This window comes from Macrobrachium nipponense, chromosome 7, assembly GCF_015104395.2.
Source record: "Macrobrachium nipponense isolate FS-2020 chromosome 7, ASM1510439v2, whole genome shotgun sequence".
NCBI lineage: Eukaryota > Metazoa > Arthropoda > Malacostraca > Decapoda > Palaemonidae > Macrobrachium > Macrobrachium nipponense.
Window position 1 is genome coordinate 101331844 of NC_061109.1, and position 25136 is coordinate 101356979.

Genomic DNA, 25136 nt, shown 5'->3' on the forward strand with positions numbered 1-25136 from the left:
CCCCTTGTTCGAAGCTTACGACCGTCCCAGCTGCCGCTAGTTACCTTCCTATTGTTAAAGGACCTCAGATTTGTATAGTTAGGAAAAATGCAATTTTCGACAAATTGTCATTTTGTGGCAAAACTTGTTTCCCTGAATGGACTATACTATGTATATAAAGTTTTTTCCTATTAAGAACGGAATTAACATGTGAAAGGATGTCGGGTACCATAAAGGCACAGGTGTTTTGGCATATAACCTAAAAAGAATTAGAAGGAAGCGCCAGCCTGGTGCAAGTTGCGCCAGCCTGGCACATAGCGCTAGAAGCGCCAACCTGGCGCAATGCGCCAGAAGCGCCAGCCTGGCGCAAATTGCACCAGAAGCGCCAGCCTGGCGCAGTGAGCCAAGAGCACCATCCAAGATTTTCTCGTTTTAGCGAGTTATTAACTGAAGAGTCCAGTAGCCTCTCGGACACCAGGCTCGGTAACGGGAAGATTCGTTCCTGATTTCGTTACCCATTTAATCACTTAGGCCAATTCCACGACTCTCTCATATCGCAAAGAGCATCGAGAATCTCTTTTTTCGCTCCTGTTCGCGTTAACAAAGAGAACCTTCTCGATCGACGATAATAACTGTTAACATGTTTAACATTTATTGGAAAGAGTTGTGAGAACCTGCGGAAAGTCTTCTTCATAGATCTCTTAGTAAGGTAGAAGACGAACAGGCTTCCTATAGACTGCTTCCTTTTCCTCGAACCAAGAGAGGTAGCAATATACGCCATCTTTTTTTTTTTTTAGAAAGGGGAATAAACTTTAGTCTTTTTTCCCCTAAATATAAATTATTTGCAGAATTTAATATAAAGGGCGTCAAAGAAAGAGAAGATAATACTTTATGCCTCATTTTGGCCTTAGAGAGGTTGGATTCACAGAGGTCACGTTCTTCTCACAGCATGTTTTGGAAGTCTTTTCCAAGACAGTCTGAATATTCTATCAGCATCTATTATAGATGGACCTTAACAACCTCTCCACTCTGAGTCTGTCTGCGTGCAGACTGACCAGAAGTGGACATGAATGAGAGGATTTTTCAAGGTAAATGACAATAGTCATGGACAAGATATAGAATTGCTGCAGATCGTGCTAGAGGGAATGAGGAAACTGTCCTCTTCCGATACCTCTGTGAACCACATAGCGGTTTTTTCTTCCCTTTCAGAGGGAAGAATCACCTTTGTATATATCTGCTATCAAAGAACGCAGTAAAAGGCTATACTCTGTCTCTATAAAGGGATTGGAGATAGCAGAGGATTAAGATCTTCGGGATCTTATACGATACCTCAATATGACAAGAGTAGGATATCATGTACTTTAATGGATCTTTTTTTTTGTGGCCACAGATTCTAATGTTCCGACAAGATGGAACTGCTCCTCATCAAACTTCTTTGAGAAATTTTTATGAGGGAATTCTTTGTTTCTCTTGGTCCCAAACGATCAAGAAACCAAGTGAATTTTTTGAGCATTGGAATCTCGCATCAGATTCTATGGAGATTAGGCAATGGGTTCTTGCCAGCATAGTATGTCTGGAAAAAGAACTAAAACCCCCTATTCCTGATTCAATGTTTTCAGATAGAGGTTTCGTTGTCCAGGCAGGGTACTTACGTTTTCATCTACAGTAGAATGGTTAAAACGTTTGCCTACAGAGTCTTTGGAATGCGATGACGGCTTGAAATGCTTCCCAGAAGGTGTTCAGAGGGATACAATAAAGAGCTAGAAATCAGGAGTACTCCCAATTTCAGCTCGGAGTCTCCTTCGACTTCCAAGCTGCTTCCCTTCCTTCGGACAAGGATAGGGAAGATTCTGCAACGAGAACGCCCTTCAACAGGTAAGAAGAGATCTCGTGAGCAAGGGAAGTACTCAAGAAGGATTCTCCTCGGAGGAAGACTTATCTCTCATACTGTTAGATATCCTATCGTATACTGGATGTAGCTGACTACAATCACCTCCCCTTGCCGGAGAGGCCAAAGCTCAAAGTGGAAGAATTTCTTCCACCCTTCTCCAGTCTTGTGATTTACTATTGTGGATGTTCAGGACTTTCGGACAATGTAGCGCCAACCAGGAGCCTTATGCTAAAACAGGCGTAAAAAACGCCAGAGGCAGACAGCCCCAAGAACACTGTCATTGTCTGATGAGGAGAAAGACCGGGCCTACAACCTGACACAGATGCGCTAGATGCGATTATATAGGACGGATAAGAGTGTCCGATGTGGACATTGCCAGACATCCTCGAGACTCTACCAAGCTCGAAGCTCCGGCAAGTGGGGAGGAGCCAACCAGGCGCGAGGTGCCAGGCAGGTGCGAGGTACCAGCCAGCCGCGAAGCTCCAGGCAGGCACAAAGCGCGAGGCGCCAGCCAGGCGCGAGGAGCCAGCCAGGCTCAAGCCAGGCTCTAGGCGCAAATCTCCAGCTAAGGCGCGAGGCGTCAACCAGATGCGAGGCGCCAGGCTCTAGGAGCAAATCTCCAGCTAAGGCGCGAGGTGTCAACCAGATGCGAGGCGCCAGTCAAGCGAAAGGTACCAGACAAGCGCTAGGCTCCAACCAAGAGCGAAGCACCAGCCAGGCGCGAGGTTCCTGCCAGGCTTCAGGCTTCAGACGGGAGAGATCCATTTCAAGAAAGCACTGGTCTTCATTGAAACATGGAGATCTCCTAAGCACTTCATAAGTGACTTGATTCCTTCAAACAGCTGAGAATTAAAAGCGCAGGAAGTGCGCGCTTTTGCAAATTCTTGTTCTTTACATAACAATATGTCATATAAGACATATTAGCTGTGTTGTACGGTAGAGGCAACTCTGTGTTGACTTCTCATTACACAAAGGATGTCAAGTTAACCTACGAGAGATCCTTCTCTTTTGGTTTATACGTTACTGGGATAAGGAGCCGACACTGATCCTTAACTTTGAGTTAAAGTTTTTTAACTTAGTGAAATTATTGGGGTTTTTGAAAGGAGTGTGGGGATAACTCTTTTCAATTTGAGCGCGAACCCTCATGTTAGGATCAGGTGATCGGGATCGGTGTTGCGCTCCTTCATAAGGTGTATTGTCATAGAAGTGGTCCAGTACCCATTGACAAAGTCCTTTCAGGCTCTGCTGAGTAAGCGGTTCATACCCCATCGGCAGACCCACAAGAACTCTTAGCCATAGATCACATATCTCGCTAAAGTCTTGAGGTGATGCAGACTACCGGGCAACAGCCACGAAGTCTACCACCTATCAGATAGAAACCAAGGTTTATTTATACCTACAACATATGTTGTTTACCTGTCTATTCCATGTTAGCTGTCTCTTACCCTCCACCAAAGGGTGTCAATCAGCTATGTATGTATCTGACAGGTAAGTTGATTGTATGAAAATGATATTGTTATAATACAATGAAGTTTCATACATACTTACTTGGCAGATATATACGATTAATGGCCCACCCAGCCTCCACGCAGGAGACAGGTGGAAGAGAAAAAATATGAATAGAAAACGGGAATGGTTCCTAATCCTGCCACCCAGGGCAGGACGGTAGATCACCTGACCTACCTGCAGCGTGTGCCGCGAAATTTGAATTTCTGTCGGGGACAACGGAGTCTTAGCTATGTATATATCTGCCAGGTAAGTATGTATGAAACTTCATTGTATTATAACAATATCATTTTTGAAGAAATTTCTCACTTGATCATTATGGAGTGAATATACCCTCTCAAAAAGATTTGGCTTACCTTTTTGAAAGACATATGGAAAGGAATAAGTATTCCGTCCAAGAAATTATTCGTCTCTAAGTACTCCTTTGCAAAAAACTATCCATTGTAACATTATCATGCAGATCTCATGTTCTTCTGAAAATACCTACGAACTAAAATGATTTTAATGGCCAAGGAATACTCCCGAAATCCGTCGACAATAGGCACCATCCTTAATCAGAAGGCTGCCATCAAAGCAGCTACACCTTCCAAGGGCGTGACAATTTTGTCTAGCAAGGAGCCATGTGCACGATGAGATGGAAAGGCTGTTTCTTGTCTGGATAAAAGAAAAAAAAAATCGCTGGCGATACGATAACCGAGACGGCAATCTGCCACAAGGCCAGCACTATTTTTGGCAATTTGATTGCCCAGGCCGAAGACGACGGAGAAGGGACATCAACGCCAACCCCAGAGTTCAAGGCTTCTCATGGGTGGTTCGAAAAATTCTGTAAACGGACTGGCATCCATTCGGTGGTGCGGCATGGGGAGGCGGCCAGCTCGGACACGAAAGCAGCCGAAGCCTTTATTAAGACGTTCGACGAGATGACAGTTAAGGAAGGCTACAGTTCTCAGCAAGTCTTCAACTGTGATGAGACTGGCCTTTTTTGGAAAAAATGCTTCATCAGATGTACATCACGCAGGAAGAGAAGAAGCTACCCGGGCATAAGCCTATGAAAGACAGGCTTACGCTCGCACTTTGCTTGAACGCCAGTGGGGATTGCAAGGTGAAGCCCCTACTTGTGTATCATTTGGAGGCTCCTCGAGCCTTCAAGGCCCACAAAGTGCTAAAGGAGAAGCTTCCAGTAATGTGGAGGGCTAATGCGAAAGCCTGGGTAATGGGACTTTTGTTCACCGAGTGGGTAAATCTGTGTTTTGGCCCGACAGTGAAGAAATTCTTGGAAGAGAAGTGCCTCCCTCCGAAATATCTGCTGTTGTTGTACAATGCCCCTACTCACCCTCCTGGCCTTGAGGAAGATATCCTAGCTGAGTATTCTTTCATCAAGGTTCTTTATCTTCCGCCTAACACCACCCCTCTCCTCCAGCCCATGGACCAGCAAGTGATATCGAACTTCAAGAAGCTGTATACGAAAACATCTTGTTTTCCAAGAGATGTTTCGAACATCACGATACCACAAACCTCACCTTGCGTGAATTTTGGAAGGAGCTCTATGTTGTGATATGCATCCGACTCATCGACCAAGCTTGGCAGGAGGTTTTGAGGCAAACATTGAATTCTTCGTGGAGGAAACTGGCCTGATGCCATATCCGCTGAGACTTCGAGGGATTCGACGTGGGCGAAGATGGTGCTGCAGATTCAGGAACAGTTGATGATCCTGAAACTGTTTCGCAACCAGATCTTGACGAGATCGTTGCACTCGGCAAGTCCATGGGGCTGGTCGCCGACGAGGACGACATCAATGACCTTCTCGAGGAGCACCAAGAGGAGCTTACGACGGATGACCAGGAGTTGGAGGCCATGCAACATAACGTTGTTCAAGAAGAGTCCACTAACAGCGGTGAGGAGGAGGAGGACGACCCTATGACAATGGCAGAAATTAAGGATGCTCTAGCTGCTTTTCATAAGGTGCAATCATTTGTAGAAAAGGGACCCCAAAAAGGTTTACACAGGTCGTATGCTTGCACAGTTCGATGACGTTTGCCTGAGTCGTTTCTGGAGCATTTTGAAAAGCAGGCAGAAGCAATCTTCCATGGATAGTTATTTTTTAGAGGCCTTTAGTACTAGCAGGAGTAAGCAAAAAGGAAGATCCAATATATAGTATGAAAAAACAGAAAGTTGAAAGTGATGAAGAAATTTAAATTTTGTAAAAAAAAAAAAAAAAAAAAAAAAAGTACAAAAAGGTAAAAAAATGTAAAAAAAAAAAAATGACAAAAAAAATTTAATTTAAAGTTTTTTTGTAAAGTTAAGTGTTACAGTTTTGTTTATGTGTTTCGTAAAGTTTAGTTTATGTTTCCTGACATTTTTTAATGTGTTTCGTAAAGTTAAGTGTACATACTATAAGAAGTTTTCTGCCGTTTGTCCTCCTCCTCTGTCGCCAATTTTGGAGATAGCCTCACTCGAAAGGTATGAACATTTTTAGTGGGTTTTCTTGAGTGTTAACTAATAAAATAGGCAGTTTTAAGCGTTTTTACAGGGTTTCGAACTGTTTGTGGTTCTAACTCTTCACATGGGGGGAAGGGGGGCTAGTATGCATCCCCCATGAATACAGGGGGACCACTGTACAGTGCTTTTTGGCTTACACTGCACCGCCAGGCAGAACTCCTGTTGTAAGCCAGTGACTGCTTATATTTAAATTTAAGTACAGTGGTACCTCGAGATACGAAAGGCTCAACTTACGAAAAACTCGAGATACGGAAGCCAATACGAAAAATTTAACGGCTCTACATACGAAAAGTTTTCAAGATACAAAAGGTTTCTGTAAAGTCCGAGATTCGCCCGAACCACCGATAACAATTTTGAAACTCGCGCGCCGCCAACTTAGTAGACTCGCCACCATCCTCCTGCTCTCCCATTGGTTCCTGATGCTAGTCGCGGTCATGAAATCCTTCTCTCCTATTGGCCAGCGTCCCTCCCATCATGCATCTATGAACGTGGTGGCGTGCCTTGGCCACTCGGTACCAGCATTGTTATAGTACGCACGCGGTATTCGTTTCGGGATCGTCAATGCGTATTTTTAAAAAAAATTTCTCATATCTTTTCACAGAAAATGGAAAAAGAAGAGCACCTCTTGAGAGACGACATATATATGATATGATTGACCAAGATCTCTCTCGTGGGATAAGTGACCAAGATCTCTCGCATGGGATAAGTGATCAAGGTCTCTCTCATGGGATAACTGGAAACTTTGCAAGGTAGGTAGAATCTCCACTCCCTGCTGAACAGAGGGTGTTGACCAATCATTTACAACATGCATACCAGTATAATCAAGGCACTTCAGTTTATGTTGAAGGTCAGCAGCCTAACATTCAGTACCCAAATCAGTTGCAGAGAGAGCATTTGGTTGAACAGGGTTTTGATGGACACCAGGGCCAACAGAGTCATGAGGTGCAACAATTAGTAGATAATTATCAAGACAGGCAGCCGTTAATGAACACTACGCGTTTATAGAAAAAAGACACACACAGGTCGTATGCTTGCGCAGTTCAATGATGTTTGCCTGAGTTGTTTCAGGAACATTGTGAAAAGTAGGCTGAAGCAATCTTCCTTGGATCGTTATTTTTTAAAGAGGCCTTTGGCATTAGCAGGAGTAAGCAAAAAGGAAGAAAGTTGTAAGCAAAAAGGAAGAACCAAGTAATAAAAAACAGAAAGTTGAAAGTGGTGATGAAGTTGAAATTCTGTAAAGAAAAAAAAAGTAAAAAAAAAAAAAAGGCAGAAATTAAGGATGTTCTAGCCGCTTTTCATAAAGTGCAATCGTTTGTCCTCTTCCTCCTCTGCCGCCACTTTCGGAGATAGCCTCACTCGAAAGGTAAGCTTCCACATTTTACGAACAGTATTTCTTGTATACCATGTACACTAATTAACTTTATTTACAGGTGATTTTGCATTTTGTTATTAATTTAGGTATTGAATGGTCCAAATTATTGTAGTATTTCATTTGTTTATAGGTCAATTTAGCTTTACGTATTATGAAATTTACTGGGGTGTTTTTGGAGGGCTTGGAACAGATTAGCCATTTTACATGTAAAATGTGGTCCAAGATACGAAAACCTCATGATACGAAGGTCGCCTCTGAACGGATTAATTTCGTATCTCAAGGTACTACTGTATTTACTTTTTCATAGATTTTATTAGTTCCATAATGAGCATGTTAGACAGGACAGTGACATTTCCCTCCTGTTTGTCTGCATGTCTGTCTATTTGGCTATTATTGTGTCAGTCACATTTACTTTGCCATAGCAACTCCTCTTATCAGATTTGGGGAATTTCATGATAACTTGATACAAAAGTACACCAGTGTGCATTAATCTGAATGAAGGGGAATTGTTTGGCTGCCAGACCTTCCTTCTCATTGCAGCTATTGGGTAGTTGAATGGCTTTCATTTAAACTTCATGTAAAGGCAGACCATTATGCATAGATATATGTGACCAGCGACCTTACAATTGTCTGTCAGTGTGTTGCATTGACATAGTCATCACAACTCTTTGTACAAGGTTGAAAGCTCAGTCAAAATTGCTACAAAAGTAAACGAATTTCATTTGTGTTGTTAGTCCTCTGTAAATGAAGTCAGGAACGGATTATGTATCATTTTTCCCTTCACTCTCCATCTCAGGATTTTTATCCTGCATACCTTGTCATTGCAACTCTTTGTACATGGTCAAAGGGATTTCAGTCACAATTAGATGGTGGAAAGGAAGGACATCATGTCCATTGTGGTAGGTGATTTGTCTGTGTCTGCAAGTGTCTCTTTTGTTTACATGTTATCACAATTTCTTATACACAGTTCAGAGGACCTCACTCAAACTTGATACAGAGGCAAATCATTATGCACAGATGTGCATGCTTATTTTGGCATTGTTACTCCTATCCCCTTGGTATAAAGGCACATCGTTGTGCATAAGTAATTAAACATACATACATGTACTTCAAAGGAAATTGTCTGTGTCTCATAATTTACCTTGCTGCATCTCTGATGCAGTTGAAGTGATTTCACTCAAAATTGATACAAAGTTGGCCACCATGCACAAATGTGCATAAAGGAAGATCATATATCAGTGTATCTTTCACACTTAGCTTGCCACTAATACTTCTGCAGTGTTGAAGTAGTTTCAAAATTTGATATAAGGATAAACTCCATGCATATCATTGTTTTGAGATTATCTGTTTTCAGCATTTCAACAGTTGCAGTGCTCTAAAAGGAAAGTGGTGGTTGGTGGGAAACATTTGTGGCTACTTTTAGTATGCTTGTATTTTTTTCAAGGCAGTTGTGAATGGCTGTTTGTATGCGTTTGGCACCAAATGTTGAGTACTGTGCATTTTCGTTCAAGCAACTTACCAAAAGTAATCACATAGCTAACTATTTCTAAGTACAGGTAGCTAAAATTTGAAATTGTTCCGACACGGCATACAAACCTTCGGTCCTTTTACAATAGGAAGGTACTAGCGGCAGCTGGATAGGTCGTAAGCTTTCGAACAAGGGGTTCGGTAGTTAACTGCTTGTCCGACAGGCGCGCGCGCGCGACTGGGAGGTAAACAAATCACTTTTGCTTTCGGCCTGCTGGCGTGTGGACGTGTATCATCGCTCTCTGCCCGCTTCATCGTCGTTTGCTTTCGCATGATTGTGTTTTTCTTTTTCTATGTATCTAGTGAAACTGAATTGTAAGTACAATCATTTCATTGAATTCAATTGTGAATTAAAGGATCTTGGTTCACAACGCCCTCCGATTACCCGAGTGCCGGGGACTGAAGGGCGTAATTGCGGGAATTCATTTTCCCAGAATGATCCTCGTATTGTGTATGCTCGGTGCCGAGGGCGGGAGCGCTCGCTCCGAGCGTATATTGGGTTGGAAATGTGTAGATGAAAATCGTAAGTAAGTGCTCTTTTCATTTATATTTTTTTGACCTGTATGCCCGTTGCCGAACGAATGCGCTCGGCACGGAAACTTATTCAGTATGAAAGTGGAATCGCAAGTACAGTATTCTTTTTCATTTTCATATATTATTTTTTATTGTAGCAATACTCATTTGGATCAGTTTCCGAGCTTGCCCGGAGATTGATCCTTCCCCCTTTTTATTTTGAATGAAGTGAAATCGCAAGTGCAGTTCTTTTTCATTTTCATTTTTTTATTGAGATTGCATTGTTGACTGGGATCAATGTTCCGCTATTCACGGGAATTGATCCTTCCCCTTTTTATTTGTATGAAGTGAAATCGCAAGCGCAGTAGTCTTTTCATTTTCATATATTTGTTGATTGCATCAATTCATTATGGATCAAGGTTTCCAGAAACCTTGATCCATAAAGGTAAGGAATGAAACCTTTCACCCTTGCGCTCGGTACCGAGGGCGCAAATGCGCTCGATCCGAGCCCTTATTCATTGGGAAGTGAATCGTTTTGCAAGATGCATTTTCATTTTGTTCCTTATTATTGATTGCATCAATATTATTTGGTTCAAGTTCCGCTCAGTCAGGGAATTGATCCTTATGCCTTGTATTCGTGCCGATGGCACGATTGCTCTAGGGCTCTTATTTTGTTGTTGGGTACATGGGTACTGTGCGGGGGTGGGGAACGAGACCCCCCCCGTTCAGTTCCCACAGATGGCTCTTCCCCTTTGGGGGGGGGGGAGGTTATCGGCGTTCTTCTCCTCGCCCGATCCGTCGAGCGCGGGGGAGGGCGCTCGGTGCCCGATGTACAATTGTATTAGGGGTCTTCCACTCGTTCGGGAGGGATCAAACCCCCGCACGAGGGGATTTCCCCCCATTAATCGCTACTACTATTATTTCCGCAGGTGCTACTGCCACGAGGGTGGACCTTGGTGAGGTATGGGCGTCCTTCCAATTGCAGAGCGTGCTGGTGTCCAGGGGCTGCGGTTCTATGTCTGGGCCTACTGCGGTCACCCATGGAGTGGTGACCACGCAACCAGGTGACGACGTCCCTCCTCACCTGGTGTACTCGCCTCACGTGGTAACAGTCTTGCCTACAGCCGCTGTGAAGTGCCGTTCGCCGTACCGAGAGGGGGGCGTGCCGCCGCCGCTCGTGGTTGCCGCGCTGCAGCGACCACACTTCCGCTGCCCTAGAACTCGCCCCTGGACCTGCCGCCGGTACCAGGATGTTGCTGGCTGCTGCTCCACTTCCTGTGTTTCCGGTGCTGCCTGCCGTACCTGCCGATTCTGGGCTGACTGTCCATGCAGTTGCTGCGCTGGCTGTCCCTGCCGTTGCTGCGCTGGCTGTTCCTGCCGTTGCTGCGCTGGCTGTCCCTACCGATGATGTGCTGGCCGTGCCTGCTGTTCCTGAGATGCCCATACCTGCTGATGTCGTCCCTGTTCGTGGTGGTACTACCCCAGACTTTGGTCTGTCTGTACAGGTGCGTCCGGGCCCTGTGGCTTCGGCTACAGCAGCCCCGGCTCCGCCCTGGATAGCAGATCTTACGTCTGTCCTGAGGAAGCTGACGAAGAAGAGGAGGAAGGTGTCGTGGTCGTCGTCTTCATCTTCTTCATCGTCGTCGGCCGCCGCCTCTTCCCCTTCGACTTCTAAGGCTTTACAGCCGAGGAAGAAGAAGGTCGCCTCCTCCCTCCTAAGAAGCTTCCTCGGGAGCTTCTCGGGACCCGTCTCACCTCGGTGGGACGGGAGGGTTCCTTCCGCTGGTCCTCCTGCTCCTTCGGGAGCGGGGCCCGTCTCTTCTTCCGCAAGGAAGAAGACTACGGGGACCAGAGGGGTACCGGCTAACACCGGTACTTCCTCGCCTGGTGTCAGTGGTTCTGCCACTGCATCAGGGTCCGTCTCGGCCTCTCGTGCGCGGGAGGTACCGAGTGTACGGTCGCCTACCAGCGACCGTGCAGCCAGGAACCAGACCTCTGAGTCCGCTCAGCGTCAGGTTCACGGCACGGGGGTGGGCAAGACTGGTGACAGCCGCTCATGCGACTCTCACCAGACCAGCTCTCACTCTCGCGGTGTGCAGCTGGCTACCCGGGGACGTGACGGTCCACGACCGACCACGGGCTGAGGCTGGGAAGAGGTCCTCCAGTTCGCCGGTGCCAGCCACGGCTGGAACCAGCGACGTGACGTGCCGTGAGGACAAGCACCGGTCTCACTGCGACAGTGGAGCCTGCAGGTCGCCTGACCGTCGCTCTCACAGAGAGCGATCGGGAACGGCAACCAGCACCAGCTCTTCTGACACTCGAGATCGGGGCCGCTGTGCTCAGTCCAGCCGTTCTCCACAGCGAGACGGTTCGACCAGGCCTGCAGCTCGATCGTCACCGCGGGTTGACGATCGCCTGCAGCCCTCCAAGCCTGCTGGTTCTGCCAGCGAGCGACGAGGGAGCGTCAGGTCTGCCTCTCCCGTACCTTCAACCTCCTCGGGTTACACCGGGAGGAGCGAGGTATTGAGGAGTGATCGTGAGGGGTGCGCCCCTCATGATCCCACCACGACGCCCTACGTGCCAGGCACGGTTCTTGGACCGGCCAGGACGTATGCGCAAGTGGATGGGGAAGACCGAGAGGGCTGTCGCTGTTCCCCCTTCTTAGGAGGAAGGTTCTCGGAATATGCTCTTGTTCGAAGGGCTTAACGGTCCCACTCTGCAAGATGCTGTGACTTCCGAGATCCAGAGGAACTTTGCCGAGGTTACGGCGCTGATTCGTCAGCACAATGACCTCGTGGAAGGATCGCCGCTCCCACCAGCAGAGCCACGTCTCGGCTCGAGTCGTTTTGGGGCCCGAGAGGGAATCCAAATCGACGGTGGGTCTGCCGCGATCGGAGCTTGCCGACTGGGTTGAGCCAGGTATTCTCTCGTCTCCGGACAAGAAGGCTCTCTCGGTTCTAGGACGGTCGAACAAGCTCCTTCACCTCTATCCTCTACTGCGACAGAGGCGTTTCTACGTGTCTTCGGACATCGTATTTATATATCCCTTCGGTCCTCCTGAGGTTTCGACCTCGACGAGGACTGGAATGAGTCGGAGCGGTATCGGCTCTCTCCTGTCAGGTCTCGATCAGCCCCAGCCAGACGACGTTCACAGTGGAAGGACGGCATTCCCCCTCACCTGCTGCCGGAAGTGGGGGGGTGCCTGGCCAGCCATTGGGACCCGGTCCATCAGCAGGCGTACGTTCCAGGGGCATCGAAGGACGTAGCATTGAGACAGGAGATCAAGACCATGCTGAGCAAGAGAACTGTAGAAATCGGTACGGATCAGTCACCGGGCTTTACAGCCGACTCTTCCTGGTGGAAAAGTCTACGACAGGCTGGCGCCCAGTGATAGATCTCTCTCCCCCGAACCGGTTGGTTCGCCAGACCCGGTTCACGATGGAGACGGCACGCTCAGTGCTCGACTCTATCAGGGAGAACGATTTCATGCTTTCAGTGGACTTGAAGGATGCGTATCTACAAATACCCATTCATCAGTCCTTCGGAAAGTACCTCCGCTTCATCCTCGACGGGACGGTGTACCAGCTCAGTGCCAGTTGCTTCGGTCTCTCAACCGCCCCACAGGTGTTCACGCAAGTGTTCACTCTGGTGTCTGCTTGGGGCCATTCGCACGGGATATGTCTGATGGGGTATCTCGACGATTGGTTAGTCCTGGCGAGCTACCGCTCGCAGTTGCTACAGGACAGGGATCGACTGCTCGAGTTCTGTCGCGATCTGGGGATCGTTCTGAACTTCGAAAAGTCCGATCTCGAGCACAAGCAGAGGATGAAGTACCTGGGTATGCTGATCGACACGGTAGCAGATTCAGGGAGGCAGCCAACCAGTTCCTGTCTCGGCAGGAACAGGTAGCTCAGCAATGGCAAGTCGTGATCGGACACCTGTCCTCACTCGGGAAGCCAGTCCCTAACGGGCGTCTTCACCTGCGGTCTCTTCAGGGAGACCAAAGGAGAGTTGGTCACAGGCGATGGATCCCCCAAGCCTTCCATGGTCACTGACACAGGAGGTGAGGCAGGACCTAGCCAGGTGACTGGACGACAGGAACCCCTTAAGAGGAGTGCCTCCGCGCGCACTCCCCCCGGACATGCAGCTGCTCTCAGACGCATCGACCGAGGGATGGGGCGCACACCTGGAAGAGTTGCGGACTTCAGGAGTGTGGTACGAGAACGACAAGCACCTTCACATCAATGTACTGGAACTAAAGGCAGCGTTCCTTGAATCTCCAAGAGTTCCACGGGACCGCGTGATGGGACACTCAGTGGTGTTGATGTACGACAACACCACGGTGGTGGCTTACGTCAACAAACAGGGGGGGCCTAGTGTCTCTCCCGTTGTATCAGTTGACTCGGCAGGTGCACGAGTGGGCCGAGGCACACTCAATAGAGCTGTCGGCACGCTACATTCCAGGGAAGGAATGTAGTAGCAGACACGCTCAGCCGTCGGGATCAGGTGATAAGGACCGAATGGTCTCTACACCAGGACGTGGCGGAAAGGCTCTTCGACCTGTGGGGGCGACCAGTCGAGGATCTGTTCGCCATCCGGCACATCAGGAAGCTCCAGGTGTTCTTCTCGGGGTCCGTTGCCGGATCCATGGGCAGCTGCAGAGGAACGCTCTTCAACACCCGTGGGACAACCTCTTCGCCTATGCCTTTCCCCCGTTCAGCCTGATTCGCAAGGTGATCAGTCGAGCACTGGTCATCCCGAATCTCAGGATGATCCTGATGGCTTCCAAATGGCCACAGGCCATTTGGTATCCGGACCTGCTGGCTCTTCCTCGCAAGAGAACCGAGAGAGATTCCCCATTGGCACACCTTCTCGGCCAGCCACACGTCGAGCGGTACCACCGAGCAGTCCAGTCCCTACGTCTTCACGGCTGGCTGTTATCCACCTTCTCTTGCGAACGAGAAGTTTTTTTCGTAGCGCAGCAACAAGAGATGGCTGGAAACGTCCGTCAGTCCTCTGCAGCTGTGTACCAGGGGAAGTCGGCCGTCTTCGGTGGTTGGTGTCGTAGACGGAGCCTATCTCTTCTCAGAGCCACTCTTCAGCAGGTAGCGGATTTCCTCGTTTTTTCTTCGCCGAGGGAAGCTCCTCTAAGTTCCCACAGTCAAAGGATACAGAGCCGCCTTGTCGCTCCTCCTGAAACTGACGGGATTGGACATCTCGAACTCGTTCGAGATCTCCTTGCTTAGTAGCAGCTTCCAAAGGTCTTGCCAACCCAGGGAACTCGAATGACCCTCGTCTTGCTGGACCTGGCATCGGCGAAGAGAGTACGGGAGCGTCATGCAGATAATGATGTGGATGAGATGCTGCTTTGTCCTGGGAGGACGCTACGCCGCTATCTGAAGAGAACTCGACACCTCGGGCCTGAGTGTCGACGCCTCTTCGTTAGCAACGGGGTCAACAAGAAAGAAGTATCAAGAACACTCTTTCGTTCTGGCTGCGTGAGGTCTTCAGGAGGGCGTATGAGGCTGATGGTAGTGACGACATCCGTACGTCCCGTCCGAGAACTCACGAAGTTAGAAGTATTGGCCCCTCGTTGGCGTTTCGTAAGAACTTCTCCGTGGCGCAGGTATGGAAGGCGAGGGGTCTGGTACAACCAGACCACCGGCAACTTCCTTATACCTCTTGGATATTGCCCATAGGTCCTTGGATCGGTTTCCTTAGGACCCGTGGTGGCTGCTCAACACGTCGTCTAGCTAACCCAGACCCTAGCAGGCTGAACAGCATCGAGTCCTGGTGTGACTGTATGAATAGATAGTGATGAGAAGTGACTGGCTTCTCTTTCTATCTTTTTCTTCCCCTCTACCTGTGGGTAGAGGGATACGGTCATCACCCTGCTGGATAAGGACGAGATGCCGGTGAGCTATATGACAGAGCCCCATCCTATCCTTTCACGAGGATGGGAGCAGAATATCCCACCACTTCTTCTACAAGCGGGGGGGAAGTGGATGCCTACAAGAGTCAAAACCATGACTTTAACTTTGCTCCTGTACAGGAACAAGTTCTTACATTGCTGGTACGAAGAGATACGCTTGCCTCTCTCTTAGTACTCGGTCCAGAGGTCTGACCATTGATCCTGCGGTGCACACCCCGATCAATCGGACAGAGGCTTGGATCCCTCCCTCGCTCTTACGACCAGGGAGGCTTCCAAGGTTGGGCGAACACCAGTCTGTTCACAAAAGACTCAGATTCCACCCACCAAGAAGTGAGTCTTCCTATTGTAAAAGGACCGAAGGTTTGTATGCCGTGTCGGAACAAATGACAATTTGTCTAAAATTGCATTTTTCCTAACTATACAAACCTGAGGTCCTTTTACACATAGCCCCACCTCATGCCACCCCTCACTCTGCAGTTTTTGCTTGGGCCAAAAGCAAAAGTGATTTGTTTACCTCCCAGTCGCGCGAGCGCGCCTGTCGGACAAGCAGTTAACTACCGAACCCCTTGTTCGAAAGCTTACGACCTATCCAGCTGCCGCTAGTACCTTCCTATTGTAAAAGGACCTCAGGTTTGTATAGTTAGGAAAAATGCAATTTTAGACAAATTGTCATATCACGGCAGCGATTCTTTTGTTTCAGTGTAGGTCAGTACCCCGTCCACTACAGGGGAATAGGTAAACACCTCGGCAGAGAAGCTCAATTTTATTTCTACCTGCTTCCGACAAAGGTCAAGAGCTGCAGCTTTCTTTTAATTTGGATTTTATCGTTCGCCAAGCTTCCAGTACCTTCGGTGAAGTATTCTGATTATTTTCATTTCCATTCTACGTTTACCTATTTACTAGTCAGGGGTAATTAACAGTACTTTGACCAGTTTAGGGTTTTTAGTCTGTTATTTTGAGATTTTCTTTAGCGATGTCTGACTAGTAAGTCGAGTGTCCATTACATGGTTAACTTCAGCAAAGTATGATTCCCATTCTGCTTGTGTTAGATGTAGGGGTCAAGTTTGCACTATTAATTTAACTTGTATGAGTGTATAGGCTGGGATGAAAAACAGTGGAGGATTCTAGTCTTCTTACTGTTCAAATTTATATAAAGATAGGAAGCATAAGGCTACTGCTAGGTACGAAAGGTCTTTAGCTAGCCAGGAATCTTCCTCTGAAGTGCATGTGATTTCTGTTTTATCCCCCAAACCCAGTCTTTCCTCTTTTCCACCTAATCCTGTTCCTGACTCCCATGCTTTCGATCCCAGTGCCATTGCGCGTCTCGACGCAAAGTTTGAACGTAAGTTTGAGCTGTTAGCTAACTCTATGGCTCAGCTAGGTGAGTCAGTGTGTATGCTTCTCGATAAAGAAAAAAATAAAGCGTAAGTAGAGGAGCTGGCTGTCCGTCCCGCCAATTCTCTTAGGCAGAGGTCCCTGACATCCTCCCCCGCACCTGGAAGAAGTCATACCGGGGCCCAAGGGAGGTCGGTGGGGTCTGCCTAGGGGCAATTGACCCCTCAGTCACACCTGTAGGTGTCTCCCAGGTAGCGAAAGACAGACATTTGAAAGGTGTCTTGGACAGTGGTCATCGTCTTTCTTCAAGCTCATATTCGTTGAATCTGGAGAAACGGTACCGATGGCACGATAGTGACTTTTCCAGGCCATTGAAAAGGTCTGCAGTGGACTCTAATCGCACCCATCAGGTACCGCTTAAGAAGATGAAGGAGGTTAAACCTTCTTGTAGTTTCTGGGATAGCCCAGAGGCATTTTCCTTGGATAATTCTGATAAACTTCTGGAAGAAGACTTTTCCCAACCTGTAGCGAGACGTAAGGATCTGAGGTCAGTGTGCGCTTCGGCGCCAGTGTTGCCTTTGGCCCTTCAAGCTGTACCAGTAGCAGTTCACGAGCGGCCTAGGACACTAGGATGTGAACGCTCTTTTGTTTTTTAGAGACCTCATTCGGGATGCCCATTCTCAGTTAGCAGTGGAGGCTCTACCTTTTCATACAATCAACTTACCTGGCAGATATATACATAGCTAAGACTCCGTCGTCCCCGACAGAAATTCAAATTTCGCGCCACTCGCTACAGGTAGGTCAGGTGATCTACCGGCCTGCCCTGGGTGGCAGGACTAGGAACCATTCCCGTTTTCTACTCATATATTTTCTGTTGCCGGTGGTATCAACATCGTTGCTGCCACCTCTTGACTGGAATTCGCTTTTCTAAGCAATTGATCATCTTTTTGTGGACTTTTGGTGACGTACCTGGATCGTTGTTTTGGCATTCGCTACTGTGGACTGGATTTGGACTTGCTTTTTGATTTTTCTTCAGAATGTCTGATTCAAGTGTTGTGTGAGAATGTGTGTGAATGTAGGCTGCAAGGTGAGGATACCGAAAGCTTCGGTTGATCCTCACACTGTATGTCGCAAATGTAGGGGTTTTGATTGTTCTATTTTCTAACACCTGTCATGAGTGTGAAAGGTTGAATGTTGAGGAATGGAAGACTCTAACTTCTTACTTGAAGAAGTTAGAAAGGGATAGAGTCAGAAGGGCTGCATCTAAGATGGCGGGTAGTTGTACAAGGCCTATTGAGCCTTTGGATAATTCTAACTCTTCTCTTAATTATGATTCTGTATCAGGACCCTCACTGGCCGTACATTCAGATTCAGCTTCGGAAATGCTGAACTGAAGGCTACGCTTCACAGGATGAGATCCGAAATGGCTACCATAAAAGGTAAGGATGGTGAAAGTGATTTTAGTGAAGTGAGTGTCCCCAGTGTTGTGGAGGGGGCGTCTGACCGTCTCTGCGACGCTCCCAGGCCTAGACCTCTTCCAAGCTCCCAAGCCCAGAGGAGAAGGAAAGTCGAAGCCGTACGGAGGTTGTGGAGAATTCCCCCCGGTCAGGCGTCCCTTCAGCAGGTGCTGTGTATAGACAGCCTGCTCAGGACCGCTATCGAAAAAGCGTCCTCAGAGAGTGCTTCTCTTCGTCCGCTTCTCCCTCTCCTAAACGAGGGTGGAAGGATTCGGACTTGTCCAGGCCCCTGAAAAGGCACTGGAGAGATCCTGGTTTGGATTCAAGCCCAGAACGCTTTTCGGAAGAAGAACCTCCTTCTATCAAGAAGGCGAAGAGGGTTTCGCCGTCCCAATGATGGGGGCAACACGCCTTCGAGGTCTACCTCTCCCGTTCAAGGAAGAAGCAGGAGAAGTGTGTCCAAAAGGATCATTTTGGCGGTACAGGAACAGCTTTCCGCCCTAGTAGGAGTCCTTTCGAAGGATCCTCCTCGTAAGAAAGACGTCAGACTGCCGGTCAAGAAGACTCGTCTTCCTTCTCCCACCAGGAGTGAGGCTCCTGTGAGACGTGAGTCTTTTGAGATCTCAGATAGAGACTCGTGGGAAGATCTGGATCCGCCAGACAAGCGCGTAGCAAACAGCCAAGCGCGAGGCGTCCTACAGACGAGAAGCGTCCTCTAAGAGAGAGTCAGACAAGCGAGAAACGCATTACAGACGAGAGGATTCTCCCAGATGGGATACGTCTGCCAGATCAGTAGCTTCAGCCGAGCGCGGAGTAACAAACAGGCGTGAGCATTCATCCAAGCGTGAGGCTCAAGAAGAACATCTGTCACGCAAGGAGGGGACTTCAGGAAGACGCGAGTCTTCAACAAGGCACGAGGTGTCAGTCAGGCGCGAGACTTTTCAGAGGCGCGAGGCACCAGTCAGGCGCGAGGCGCCAGCCAAGGCGCGAAGAGTCAGTCAGGCGGCGAGACGCCAGCCAAGCGCGAGGATCTTGCCAGGCGCGAGGCGCCAGCCAAGCGCGAGGAGTCAGCCAGGCGCGAGACGCCAGCCAAGCGCGAGGCGCCAGCCAGGCGCGAGGCGCCAGCCAAGTACGAAGAGCCAGTCAAGCATAGGAGCTCTTTACACTCTCTTAGCCCCTCTCCTATTAGGAGTTTGTCCCCAGTAGAGAGAATTGTTGGACAAGAAGACCCGGAACGAGAAGTGGCCTCTCCTACTGATCCGATTATGGAAGAGGAATCAGAGGACGAGTCTCACAGTAAGGAGGACTGTCGAACTACAAAGTCTTGACAGCTCTCCTTCTCCAGGAATACGGAGACGCATTGATCCCTGCCGCTCCTCCTTCGCCTCGTTCACTGTTTCATGCTCGAAGACTCCGAAATCGTCGGCTTTCGTGAAGATGAGACCGACGATTTCTATGAAGAGAGCTCTGCAATCGCTGGATAACTGGATGCTTACTAAGAAGGAGCTAGTAAGGACAGTCTTTTGCATGCCTCCCCCTAGACTGACCGGCAAGAGAGGGATTTGGTACCAGACTGGGGAGAATATGGGTCTCACTCTCCCTGCTTCAGCTGAAGCTGACTTTTCCAGTCTGGTAGACGCATCCAGGAGACATAGCCTTCACACGGCTAAGATTACTTGGGGCCTTTCAGAGTTGGATCATCTCCTCAAGGGGACTTTTTCACATTCTAGAAGTCTTTAACTTCCTAGATTGGTCCCTTGGGGTGATGTCCAAGAAGGCTCATGCCCCTGAAGGGCTAGAACCGGATGTACTCCTAGCAATTCTGTCATGTATTGACAAGGCGGTGCAAGACGGCTCAGGGGAAGTTTCTTCCTTGTTTGGAGCAGGTCTCTTGAAGAAGAGATCTGTGTTTAGCGCTTTCTTGACGAAAGCAGTATCACACTCCCAAAACAAAGAGCAGTTTACTGTTATTCGCCCCTAGGTCTGATTTTCTGTTCCCGTCACAGTTGGTGAAGGATATTTCCCGATCGCTGACGGAGAAAGCGACTCAAGATCTTCTCCTGCAATCGTCCAGGAAGAAGAGACCAGTAATGGTGGGAGAAAAGAAAGTGGCGTCTACTCCTGTTCGGCCCTTTCGAGGCGGCCCTCCAACTAGAGTTACCGCTAAAAGGAAAACGACCGAGAAGAGAGGTCGAGCCTCGTTCCGCCCCTTTAAAAGGGGAAAGTGAAGTGGCGCTCCTCCAAACACCAGTAGGTGCCAGGCTCCGGGGATTTGCGGAAGCCTGGACTCGCATCGACACAGATCCTTGGTCGATGTCGGTTCTTCAGAAGGGATATCTCATTCCTTTCCTGGACAATCTCCCCTGACGTCAACTCCGAGGGAATTGTCCGCCAATTACAAGGACCCTGTGTTGAAAGATACTCTTCAACAAATGGTGGATCAGATGTGGGACAAGAGAGCTATAGAACTTGTGCTGGATCAAAGCTCCCCGGGGTTTTACAATCGTCTTTTCTTGGTTGCGAAAGCCTCGGGGGGATGGAGACCAGTTCTGGATGTCAGCGCTCTGAACAAGTTTGTTCAAAAACAGAAGTTCTCCATGGAAACCTCTGCTTCAGTCCTGGCGGCTCTTCGCCAAGGGGATTGGATGGTGTCTCTGGATCTCCAGGACGCATATTTTCACACGTCCCGATCCATCCTTCGTCGAAGAAGTACCATCCGTTTCATGACGGGGGGAAGGATCTTCCAATTCAGAGCCTTGTGCTTCGGCCTGTCGACGGCGCCTCAGGTTTTCACGAACCTTTTGAAAAATGTGGCGAGATGGCTTCACCTGAAAGGAATCAGTATATCTCTTTATCTAGACGACTGGCTTATCAGAGCAAAGTCAGAGGAACAGTGTTTGGAGGACCTGAATGTGACACTAAACCTTATAAAGACTTTAGGATTACTCGTGAACCTCGAGAAGTCCCAACTGATCCCCAGCCAGAACTTGGTCTATCTGGGGATTCGGATGGATTCTCGGGGTTTTCGAGTATTTCCTTCTCAAGAGAGACTAGCGAGAGGTTTAGAAAAAGTCTCTCTCTTCCTAAGGAAGGAACGGACTTTGGCGAGGGAATGGTTGAGCCTGTTAGGGACCCTTTCCTCGCTCGAACAGTTCTTTCACCTAGGAAGACTTCATCTCCGTCCTCTTCAGTTCTTCCTCAGAAGTTCGTGGAACATGAAGACAGGACTCCTCTCGGACTTTTTTTTTTTCCCATTCCAGATCTGATAAAACGACATCTAGAATGGTGGTTACTCCCACTGAGGGAAAACAAAGGTACTTCCCTGGAAATACAGAGCCCAAACCTTGTATTGTTTTCCGACGCGTCGGAAAAAAGGTTGGGGAGCAACTTTGGGAAAGAGAGAAGTGTCAGGCACTTGGAATGCTCTTCAAGTGTCCTGGCACATAAACTGCAAAGAACTGCTAGCTGTACACCTAGCTCTAAAGAGCTTCGAACCGTTAGTTTTGCAACAAAATAGTTCAAGTGAATGCGGACAATACAACCGCTCTGGCATACATTCGGAAGCAAGGAGGTACTCACTCGTATGCCCTTTACGAACTCACGAGAGAACTTCTGTTGTGGACATCCCAGAGGAACATCTCTCTCTTGACGAGGTTCGTTCAGGGAGTAAGGAACGTACGAGCGGACAGGCTGAGCAGGAGGAACCAGGTCCTTCATACCGAGTGGACCCTCCACTCAGAAGTTTGCCTCAAGCTCTGGTCTCTTTGGGGAACTCCTCATGTCGACCTCTTTGCCACGTTCCTCTCGAGGAGACTGGAAGTCTTCTGTTCAGTGGTAGAAGATCCCAGAGCTCTAGCAGTAGACGCCTTCCTACTAGATTGGTCTCAGGTAGACGTTTACGCATTTCCCCCATTCAAGATTCTGGGGCAAGTACTCAGGAAGTTTGTGACTTCAAAGGGGACAAGAATGACCCTGATAGCCCCCTTTTGGCCAGCTCAAGAATGGTTTCCAGAGGTACTGGAGTGGATAGTAGACTTCCCCAGATCCCTTCCACAAAGGAGGGATCTTCTCAGACAACCACACTTCGAGAGGTTTCATCAAAACCTCCCGCTCTCGCTCTGACTGCCTTTCGACTATCGAAAGACTTGTCAGAGCGAGAGGCTTTTCTAGTAAAGCAGCAAGCTCGATCGCTAGAGCCCGGAGAACTTCCACTATCCGGGTTTATCAATCCAAGTGGGAAGTTTTTAGAAGGTGGTGTAAGTCAAAGAAGTTGTCTCCTCCAGTACCTCTGTAGCAGAAATAGCTGATTTTCTGTTATTTCTGAGGGAAGAGTCGCACCTCTCCGTAGCCACGATAAAGGGCTATAGGAGTATGCTATCGGCCGTCTTTAGGAATAGAGGCCTAGATTTGGGAAACAATAAGGATCTGCATGATCTGATTAGGTCATTTGAGACCAAGAAGTCTAGAATGACTTCTCCCCCTAACTGGAATCTAGACGTAGTACTGAAGTTCTTGGCTTCAGAGAGATTTGAACCCCTACATTTGGCCTCGTTTGTGATATAACAAGAAAATGTTTATTCCTTTTGTCACTGGCGACGGCAAAAAGGGTTAGCGAACTGCACGCCCTTAGTGACAAAGTCGGGTTCAATGTAGATTCAGCCATCTGTTCCTTCAAGGAATTATTCTTGGCGAAGAATGAAAATCCTTCGAACCCCTGGCCGAGAAACTTCGAAATAAAAGGATTATCGGGTCTCGTCGGCAGGGAACCGGAGAGGTCTCTTTGCCCGGTAAGAAGGAACAGTTGGGAGGTTCTAGACAAGGCCTGTGGTGCTCAGTGAAGGATCCATCAAGACCTATGTCTAAGAATGCATTAGCCTTTTTTGTCAGGAACGTTAATTATGGACGCTCATAAGGCTTGCACGGACGATTCTTTAAAACTTCTGAGAGTAAGAGCTCATGAAGTGAGAGCAGTGGCGACGTCTCTCTCTTTTCAGAGAAATATGTCGCTGAAGAATATCTTGGAAGCGACATATTGGAGATGTAATTCTGTGTTTGCGGCTCACTATTTGAAGGACGTGCGTGTGACCTATGAAAAATGTTTTTCATTAGGTCCTTTTGTGTCTGCGGGCACAATCCTGGGTACAGGAGCTTACAACAATCCTTAAAATTTTTTTTACTTCTTAAGTCTAATAGATATGTTCTAGACTTTCTGCTGAACAAGTGCAGTTGCCGCACAAAGCGGGCCAGTCACTTCAGTTTAGTAAGGAACTCTTGTGATATCTTATATTAGATAAAATTTTTTTTTGAAATTATTGTGTGCTTGTGCATTGTGGTTTGAGTTACGGTTGTTGCGAAGAGTTGGGGATAACTCTGAGCAATTTTTAATACTAACATGGTGGTTAGGATCAGGTGGTCGGGATTGGTTGTATGCTCCTTAATAAGGTGTGTTGTCATGTAAGTGGATCAGCACCCATTGACAAAGTCCTTTCAGGCTCTGCCGAGTAAGTGGATAAGACCCCTTCGGCAGACCCACAAGAATTCTTGGCCATAGATCACATATCTCGCTAAGTTTCTTGAGGTGATGCAGACTACGGGGAAAACACCCACGAAGTCTACCACCTATCAGGTAGGAACCAAGGTTTTTATTTTATACCTACAACAGATGTTGTTTACCTGTCTATTCTAGTAGTAGCTGTCTCTTACCCTCCACCGAAGGGTGCCAATCAGCTATGTATATATCTGACAGGTAAGTTGATTGTATGAAAATGATATTGTTATAATACAATAAAGTTTCATACATACTTACCTGGGCAGATATATACGATTAGGGCCCACCCAGCCTCCCTGCAAGGAGACAGGTGGAAGAGAAAATATATGAGTAGAAAACGGGAATGGTTCCTAGTCCTGCCACCCAGGGCAGGCCGGTAGATCACCTGACCTACCTGTAGCGAGTGGCGCGAAATTTGAATTTCTGTCGGGGACGACGGAGTCTTAGCTATGTATATATCTGCCAGGTAAGTATGTATGAAACTTTATTGTATTATAACAATATCATATTTTGAAGGTAAAGGCTCATGAGAATAGAGCATTGGCAACATCTCTGGCCTTCAGATATAATCCTTCGTTAGCTTCCATTCTCCAGTCCACATACTGGAAATGTTAGTCAGTCTTTGCGATTCATTATCTTAAAGAAGTAGAAACAATTTTTAATGATTGCAGTACCTTGGGCCCGTTCACGGTGGCTGGCATGGTAATGGTAGAAGAAGCATAGGAAGCATTCCTTCCTACCTAACTCTTTGCGTTGAAAACCGGTGTTGAGTCCTTGGGGAGTCTGGGGGTATGGTACTGGATACCCCCCAGAATCGTTGGCAGGGTGGTGGTTTTTAATATTTGGTGTAGGTAGTTTTGTCGGTATTCTGGCTTTCTGTTATTGTTCATGGTACTGCATCCTTGGCAGGGACAATGTCTTAACAGGTAAGGAAACTTGAAGCTTTATTTTAATGCTGGCAAGAGTTTTCTATTTGCATACTTTTATCAATTATAATTGCAATAGTTATTCATCCATGAATCCCACCTCCTAACAATGTGGGCAAGTTACTTAAACAAAAATGAATTTTTTTAATAAAATTATGTTTTTTTTATACTTACAGTAATGACAGAATGGGAGCCCACCCTCCTCCCCTCTCATGGATGAAAAGGCATAAATAAAATTGAGCTTCTTTGCTGAGTTGTTTACCTATTCCCCGTTAGCAGGCAGAGTACCGACCTACACAGAAACAAAAAAATTACTGCTGCGATTTTCAAATTTTAGCTACCAGTACTTAGAAATACTTAGCTATGTAATTACATAATGAGCATAAACAAAACATTATTTTATTATAAAAATATCATTTTATTATAAAAATATTTTTTTTATTCATTACATATGAGGTTTATAACTCCCTGTTGGTGCTGTTTCAGATGTCTTTAGCTTAGAGCAGAGCGTTATTTTATGAAACTGACAATGGTAGAAGGCTGATTCTGAAATTGCCATGAAGTAAGAATCTTCAGACTACTGAAATGGATTTGTCAAGAAGTTGAAATTTAAGATTTTTACTTAAATTTTTTTTTATGTATTGATCATGC

General features: G+C 47.5%; 1 protein-coding gene across 2 annotated transcripts in view; it reads left to right on the top strand.

Moving 5' to 3' along the window:
• Nucleotides 1-25136, top strand: part of LOC135217366 (zinc transporter ZIP9-like) — a 59796-nt gene that overhangs the window by 27518 nt on the left and 7142 nt on the right. The window lies entirely within an intron of this gene.